The 9,003-nt window shown below is 45.3% G+C and overlaps 1 long non-coding RNA gene across 4 annotated transcripts; it reads left to right on the plus strand.

Moving 5' to 3' along the window:
• Positions 1,677-7,171, plus strand: LOC110399073. Of its 4 annotated transcripts, none has more exons than XR_002438869.1 (3): positions 1,677-2,138; positions 2,825-2,902; positions 6,284-7,171. It is a non-coding gene; the product is annotated as an uncharacterized LOC110399073 (long non-coding RNA). The 4 variants fall into 4 exon arrangements; XR_002438870.1 differs by having other exon boundaries at positions 6,389-7,171; XR_002438876.1 differs by having other exon boundaries at positions 6,481-7,171.

Genomic DNA, 9,003 nt, shown 5'->3' on the forward strand with positions numbered 1-9,003 from the left:
TATATCCGGGGCCCAAACGCCCCTCACTATAGAATGATCTTGGGATACTCTGATAGTTTTAAGGGAACTGACAGTTGAGTCTATAGTTGCAAATATTTTGTCTCATAGAGAGAGCTGACCTTAGTAGCTTGTTTTGCTTTATGAACAGGTGTTCCACTTGGGCTCTGTATACCGCACTGGCCATGTGGATGCAGTGTGCAAATGGAAAAACCCTGCAGACCCTGAGAAGGATAAAAGCAGGAGAGAGTCTGTGGTGGGTGAGAGAGGAGAAGTGCACCTTGAAGCAGGGGACGCCCTGCTGGCACTACCTATCGCACCCACTGCTGCCATGTTTCTTCTCTCTCCTTTCTGGTGGTTTGTCACCTTTCAAGGGTCAATAAGTAATAATAGATTAGCTTAGGGAGTTTCTGATTCCTGCTGTGTATGTTCATTGGAACTCATTCCTTTTAATGGGTTTAACAGTTGACTTCTTGTTATTATGCTGTTTGCCTTGTATCTTTTCTTATGTTTAGTGTGTTGTCAATCGAGGTTCTGATTGAATTATGATGGTTATATTATTAATATGATTAGTGCTGTTATTTTATAGAATAGTTAAAGATTGATAAGGAACTTAAGACTGCTTTCACAAAAGCGTCGGTCTCTCAAAATCCTTGACAGCACCTGTTCTGACGAGGTGCAGTTGTGGAGCGTGACTGCTAGGATTTTTGCCTCATTCCTAGCCCCAGGAGTTGCTGCCGCCCAAGCCTTGAAACAGATCGAACGTCTAGCGTGTTGGACTGTTAAACAGAGCAATCATACTTCAGAGACCCTTGAAGAAATGTTAGAAGATATGAACAGCCTTTGCCATGCTATGCTCCAGAATCGAGCCGCAATAGACTTTCTTTTACTTGCTCAAGGGCATGGCTGTAAAGAGTTTGATGGAATGTGTTGTTTTAATCTTTCTGATCATAGCGAATCAATTCAAAAGCAAATTCATTGGTTGTTTAATCACACTCGATCCATTACTAAGGATCATAATCCTATTGATGATTGGTTGCATTCTGTGTTTCCAGGTCTTGCTCCTTGGATATATGATATCATTAAGGAAGGTTTCAAATGGATCTTAATCATTATCCTACTTGTGATAGTTGCTAGAATATTGTATAGTTGTTTGCTGCGTGCTACCGCACCAAAAGCTGCACTTGTTGTGACTGACAACAAGGATTCAGACATCATTCTTGATTGGCTGCAAGATCAAGGGGGGCACAATCCTAAGGATTGTTTTGCCTTACAGCCCTAAAAGAAAAAGGGGGGAATTGTTGGAAAGCAGCTTGCTCGGCAGCACGTAGCTACTGATTTACTAATGATTTATGATGTAATGATGTAATCCCTAGATACATGGAATGTGGTGTTTCCAGTGTGTTCTAGTATATTTCAGCATATCCATAGTATTCTGTATCCATAGTGTTGTAGTTAACAACATATCCCATATATGGAGATTACTCGGGTAACGATATTGTTAGCGTGCGCGTTGCATAGAGCTTGTATCCCTGGACCCTGTATCCCTGGAAGCATATACGCTATATAAGATGGTGTGTTGTTACAATAAAGTTGAAGCTGCATAACCTCATATTGAGTGTCAGGCTTCCGCGCGCTTTGGAGGGCAACCCTGTGGGAAGCGTGGGGAGTTTCCCAACAGACAGCTCCAAAGAAGATAGTGTTTCCCCTGGCATTGTGACCAGTGTGAGAAGGTAGATGCTAACCTTTTACTGTTTTATTTCTGTAGTTACTTGATTACATACACAGAGAACTTCTAATGGAAATATCATCATATTTTTCTTTTGGCTTCATGGATTTTCCCAGACTTCATCTACTCTTCACAAATAGCACAAACATCCGATATAATCTTCAACTTTCATTGTTTGTTTTTAAAATACCTGTAGTGTCACGTAAGACTTATCGCATGAGTTGTTGGCTATCGATGAGGGATCCTAACTCAGCAGCCTAGACATGATTCCAATAGTCACTTCTGTTTATTTTATATTTTCAATCTCATTTTTAACATCTGCAGGTCTGCAGGAGGCTCTGGCAAAGCTTCTTCACCCCTAAGTACCACATCAGAAAGTGTGACATTAAATCCTGTCAGTCAGAGGCCAAAGGTAAGACTGAAAAATCTTCAGCCAGAAGGCTTGATTGCTCTAATTCTCATGAAGAGAAATTCTCATAAAAAAAGAAAAAGAATGGGAAACTGAGATGAGGGACTGCACATGTAGCTTTTGAACATGTGTGGGGATCAGGAAGCCAGTCTGTTCCTGCTGGGTAAGAATTTGCTTCGGAAATTACTTGTTCCTTCTGTGCTTTATAGTTGCCCCCCAAAACTGCGTTTTCTGTGCAGTTCACATATCAAGGATTGCTTTTTTAAAAAATGAAGTATTTTTTATAATAAGCATAAAGTGACTATTGGAAGTTGAATTAAGAGTCTCTTTTTGTTACATACTGAAGTATCATCTCTGATACAACAGAAAACTGATGTGAGTACAATTGTATTAAGGTATTCTGGCGTGTATGTGTGCATGCATATATAATACTCGTTTGTACATTGTTTTTATTTGACTTTTTAAAATGGCCATCATGTTGGTATTAATGATAACCAATAAAATCCAGGATTATCACAAAATGCTCATATGCCTAATCTTTACACTGTAGTAAACGCAGGTAAAAACCTTCATAATCTCGATTAAAAATGAAAAAAAAATAATGTCAGCAAGTCTGGATTTGATGGATAAAGTTTTAATCTTTTTTAAAGTATTGCTTTTTTTTTTAAATTGGTCTGATGCCCCTAAAGGTATTGGTGGATTGTGGCATCCAGAGGGAACAGTCCGTATTCTTTCAATCAGTTCAGCTTTAGGAGAAGGAAGAAAAGGTAACTTTTTTTTTTGAATTTGCTTTTAAACACACTTTTTAAATTTAGAAAATGTGGGATTTAAAAGAGGACCTGTTCAAATGTTCATTGAAAATCTCCAATTTATTTTTCCAATGCTAACTTAAAGCAGAATGCCCATACTCTTGTAGTTTGAGATAAGCTCGGAAGAAATGGCACCAAGCTTGCAGAGGCAGGAATGCCAAAGTTGGGAGGGACTTGATAAACACAGTGCCTGTATGTTAATTCTGCTGCTTCTACTTCCTCCAAGTTATCTGTTGCCATACATGCTCCATAATCAGGGCAAAGATTCAGTTATTATCTTCCTAATTCATGTAGTCTGAAATTTTCTTTTGGAATAAGCAATTGGAATCAACCTTTCAAGTCATCATTAGTTTCCTTAAATTGGAAACTTCATCTATTAACTTATTTATTTATAAGCTGAGTTTCTTCGCTGCATTCTGATCTTTAACACACTCACTGAGGAGAGTAGATTTTGCATGGTAAGCATCTTACTTCCTCACTTCCTTTTTTGCTGGCCTTTTGTGTTCCTCCTTTTTGTCATAAATATCATCAGAAGGACATTTGGCAACATTAAGCACAAATGTAAAAGGCAGGTACAGAGAAGCACTGTAGCCTTTGCTTTTTCCTTGTCCTCCTCTTTTAATAAACGTGCGAAATAGGAGTAGGTTTCCCTTTGAAAATGTGTCAAGAGAAAAGCATGGGAAACGTTCCTAGGAATATTTTGATTACAACATTCTAAACGAAAAGCTTCATTCCAAAAAGTAGTATCATTTTGGTTTTGGAAATGGGAAGGCTAAGGGATTTTATTGAGTTTTCAATCAGTTCCTCTTCCATAGTCATCAGTCTTTCTGTAGGCACACGAAAGAGCCATGTTTTGCCTTGTTTGGCTTTTGTTTTGGTTTTGGAATATTAAATAGCTGATAAATAGCTGAGGGCAAGGAGAAACTTTTGCCAAAGTTTGGTATGTTTTTATCTGTGACTAGTCTCTCTAAGAATGCAAGACAACAAGGAGTTTCTCGTATGTAATAAGAGAACTCTCTCACATGCACTTTTAGAGATGCCCCTTTTGTGAGCTGAAGTGCAGCGTTAGGCTATTCAGATCAGCTGTGACAGAGTAGCTATAGCATAAGGTATGATGATTAAATTTTAATATCTACATGTTACCATACTGAGGGCTATCAAAGTTATTCGTCGGAGGTTTCTCCACACATTTCTGCAGGCACAACTTATTTTGTGCCTTTGAATGAAAATGCTGACATAGTTGTCAAAACAGTCTGAGGAATTCAATGCAGCAGCACCATTCCTGTCTTCCTAAGCATAGACCATGCAGAACCCTTTTTGAACCCTGTAGGCTACCAGCAAAACTGTTCAGGCTTGTACATTGAGCCTGCCACAGAGGTAAAGCTACGCCTCCGGTGACGCAGATGGATAGATGAAGTTTAAAAAACAGATCTACTGGATGGAAAACTGTTTGTCTTAATGCATCCATGTAACAGTTATCCTGAACGGGTGCAGTCAGTGCTGCACTAGGCAAATTCAAGTGTGGCTACTCATTCTGAGGGGCCATTCTGGGTCTGCAAAATCCTAAATCTTTAATGAGAAAGCTATTCCAGATACAGCGAAATATGATGCTTGTTTAGCATTTGACATAGTGTTATCTAAAGAACCTGTGAGATTTCCAGATACTTTTTTTTTTTCAGCTGGAAAAATTGAGGCACAGCGTAAGCTGTGGAAAATTCTGTGTTTTCCAGTCCTCTCACAGTGCTACCTCACCTTTGGGCTGGGCTTAGAGGTACCTTGCCCCAGCGCTGTGACAGCTGTGCTCTAAGCAGGTGCAAGACTTCGAGGTCATGAGCCACCTGTGCTCTTCCATAGCACAAAATGTGATCAAGGAAAGCCTTCTTTTGTAGCATTTGAATGCAAGGATGCTAGTGGTTGTGGGGGGCTTTGTACAATGTGGTCTCAGAATATAACATCATTCTAATTACAGGCAGATAGATGCGTTAGTATGTATAGTTTTTTGTATTTCAGTTCTTAGACATTTAAGTAAGTACATTGCCTGGGGAGCATTCCTTCATAATGCAGAAAACACAAGTGATTCACTTCATAGCTACTACTTCTCTAGTTAGAGGAGCAAGAAGGCACGAGGCAGGTGCGGAAAGGCAGCACAGAGGAAGAGTGTGTGACTGCAGGTGTAACTTGCAGCACCTCCACTAGCTGCAGCGGAGAGAAGTGCACTTCCAGCACAGGGTGGGGAAGAGCTGAAGGGTGCAGCTGCCAGGCTTGGGCCTCCTCCCCTCCTTGAGGCTGTGCAGTACAGTTACTTCACAATTAATAGCAATTAGTCACAAGCTTCAGCCCCGCCCTGTCTTGAGAACTGCTGGGTACAAGATGGCACCAAAGAGGAAAAGGGAAAGTGCCTCTTTTCAGGGCAACAAGGTTGCCAGCTCACGTTATCAAGTATTGTCTCAGAAGAAGCTTGGAAAGAAAAACAAAAAGCTTTGTTTCTTACAAAGCCTATTTTTGCTTCCTCTATAGTCCCCTGCACAGCACTTTGGATGAGTGTCCGAAGTAGGAATGATGAGTGGGGTGCTTAGGAAGAGCCATCACAAAGTAGAGAAGTGATCCCGAAATTCTTGCTGGGATACCTGAGTGAAAGCCTTTATACTCACATTTATGCTCACCTTCTTTTTCTTACGTATATGTACTTATTTTTTAAAATGCAGCAGAAGGTCTAAATAGCAACATAGGGAGAAAAAGAGAGTTTGGGATGCATCTGGCCAATACAATTATGCTTTCTGGCCAAAAGCTAAACAGGAGTGGGTGCAGAGTCTCAGCAACAGAAAACAGAAGAGAGCTGAGCAAGTGAAGCAAGTAAAGGAGCTTTTACCCCCATAAATAGCTATATCCCCATTTAATAGTCTCCAGTGTATGTAACATCTGTGTCCCCCATGGGCAGTGAAGGAAAAGGAGAATGGTTCCGTTGTCTTCTTAGTGTGAGCATTGTCTTATCAATTGTCTTTACCTTATAGGAACTTACAATCACTGAGATCACATTCCACATCTCAAATATGGCTTCAGGGGAGGTTAAAAAGCCACTGGCAAGACCTTGAGAGGTCACAGAGAACTTGCTTCCTTAGAAAACCTGACTTGAAAAAAATCCAGTTTCATCTTTCTTTCCAAAAATATAGGCAGGACTTGGGAAAGATGAAAAAGAATATAAATAGCAGACAGAAAGTTCGAAGCGGCAGCAGGTGATTGGCTGCAGGGAGGGGAGTGCAGGAATGCCTGCTCAAGGACAAGCTCAAGCACAGCCAACATGGCTGGGGGCTTTAGCTGCAGCTGCCTTTGTCTTTACAGAGTTGCCGCCCTTCGAAGAGAACACTGCCTGACCACCCTGAACTCTCTTGCAAATCAGGAAGATGAGAGATCAGGCTTTCTCTATTTGCTGCATTTCTGTTTCAGGCATTCAGAGATCTTTGCCCCCATCTGCTTCCGGTTTGCACTTTCAGGGTCCAGCCAAGCAGCTGCATGTGAAGTTGGTGTCTCTTTGACAGGTGTTGCCTGCCATGTGTGCAGTTTGCGTATGTGTGAAGGGAGCTGCTTGATTGTGAATGTGTTTCTCAGAAGAGCAAGTACACCCAGAATTGCCCTGGAGAAAGCCTGTGGGAGATCCTAGGGCAGATGGCCTCCCTTCTCTACCCCAGTCGGAGACCCGAGCAGGGGATCAGTGTAAGCATCCTGCTGCAGCTGTCACATTCCCTGTGCCTCAGCTTAGAGAAATTCTGTCATGTGAGATTTGGCATGGGACAGTGTGCTCCTCTGCCTTCCAGGCCCAGCACAGGCAAAAGTCAAGCAGCACTTCCTTTTCGGAAGGCAGATTTTGCCATTTGAGAGACCGGTCCCACTCCTCCATTGCTGGTGGAAGTCACCACTGTCACTGAGAGATGTGAGAAATGGGGGTGTAAAGCCCCACGGTACACTCAGCAGCTCTCCCGTGCCAGTGCTGTCTGTTGCTAAGGAGCTCCAGAAAGCAGGAGAGTGCGGCTGTGGAACCGGAGGGCTCCAGGTAGCAGGGATGCTGACATCTGGGGATGCAGGGAGGGGCAGGCAGCAGGCGTCCTCCCTGGCGTGCTGTCCCCGTGCGTGCACCGTACCTTCAGCAGGAAGGTCTGCATGGGCTCCTTCCACACGTCAAAGGTGAATGACCCAAGGGGAACCTCCTTGTCTCCGTCCATATCCAGTCCCTTGCAAGCAAAGCACAAAGAGCGCCGCTCAGACTCGTGCCACAAAGAGCAAAGGTGCGCACTGTCTCAGCACGCGGCTGTCCGCCCCCGCTGCCCTGGGGCTCTGGCAGTAGCCCTGCACTGCTTCTGGTGGAGCTCAGTCTCCACCTTGATGTTTGATCAAGAACCCCAAGACGCACGGCAAAGCAAGGCTCAAGAGGGATTCCACCTCTCCAACTTTTGGCATATCCCCTTGGGGCGCTGCAGTGCTTGGGAGACACCGGGACGCAAGTCTCCGAGGATGCCCACAAGCAAGCAAGTCCCTGCTCCGGCATTGTCCCATGGCCAGATCCCAGGCAGAAGTGCCCAGCGGAGACTTACCAAGACAGCGACATCTCTGGGAGCTCTGCTGGTGCTGTCAGGCAAAGGCATCCTGTGGAAGATGTGGTGCACGGTGACACAAGTGTGTAGGATTTCAACTGGCAACCTGATGACCACCTGGCCCTGATGTCCTTCCATGGGCCAGCATTCTCCGGGTGAAATACTCTGCTGCAAACGGCATGGGAAAGCAGAGAAGTAGGAGAGAGCGCTGGGGCCACGCCACTCCTCCTTTAGCTAAAGGCAAAGGCACTGAGCTGAGCGTCTGTTGGAAGTACTTCTGCTCAGGAGTGGCTTATGTGTGAGGAAATGGGCAGAAACACAGGGCCTTAATCCCCTGCCCGACAAAAAGACTTTAAGTGTTACTGAACAGAGGAAGATGGTGGTTAGGAAAGCACTGGAGTACAGCATCAGGGAAGCATCTCTCTCCAGCACTGGCTCTGCAGGCCCCCAGCTCCACCCCCATAGAGGGACTCTTGGGGTGGCTGTGGCACTGAGTTGTCACCATGGAGGAGCTCTCCAACCCAGCTGTGACTGAAGACTGCTTCTGCACACAGCCGTTGAGCTCAGGTGCTCTCGTGAGGGGAGCCACTGATTTCTAGCACACCCAGCCCCATATCGGACCTTTGGTTTCACAGCTTGAGCGATACGACGGGGCTGAGGGGAGACCCCCAAGGGGGGAGCAGGAGTTGCAACCAGCCCTGCCAATTGCCGCCATGATACCTGCAGTATAGTATCTGGAGGGTTCATGGTGGAGAAGAGTGAGCGAAGCCTGCAGAACCACTCCTTGAACTGGTACGTCTGAGAAGATCTCAGCGTGTCGATGGTGGCACCTGTAATGATGAGGGAGGCAATGACTGCAAGAGGCCGCAGATGAGGAGAAGCACAGGGTAGCAGGGCTTGCCTGCCTGTGTCCTCACCAGAGCTCTTCAGTGCCAAGTCATGTGTCTGAGAGCACCGGCACAATTCGCATGCCTCTTGGGAAAGACAGAAAGCATATGATGACATAACCACGTCTGCAGGCAGCTCAGCGTGACTGCCAGCGTCCAGAGGTCCGACACACAAGGCATGGCGCGTCCAGAGGGCTGCGAGCTCCCTGCTGGCGGCCACAAGGGGCCAGGACTGAGGAAGGATGTCCATGCCCACGGTCACTGACTGCGTGCCCATGAAGTCCGGAAGATTATACTGATTATACTGCAATTCCTACAACGGAGAGATGATTACTGTACTGGGGTTGCTGCTGGTCCCCAAACTTATGTTGTCACCTCCTCGTTGCCTGGGAGGCAGCAGGTGAATAGAGGATGCGGGGAGCGGTGCGGAATGACGACGTGGCTCTTTAGCAACGGAGTGGCGGGGATGGGAAGGCGGAAGGTGCCGCACTGGTGCTCCAGTACATCTGGAGGACTCTCGTCACACTGACAGCCTCCAGGACAGCCCCGCAGCCTCAGCAGGATGTTTGCTTATCAGCACTCACCA

Source organism: Numida meleagris, chromosome 1, assembly GCF_002078875.1.
Source record: "Numida meleagris isolate 19003 breed g44 Domestic line chromosome 1, NumMel1.0, whole genome shotgun sequence".
Classification (NCBI taxonomy): domain Eukaryota; kingdom Metazoa; phylum Chordata; class Aves; order Galliformes; family Numididae; genus Numida; species Numida meleagris.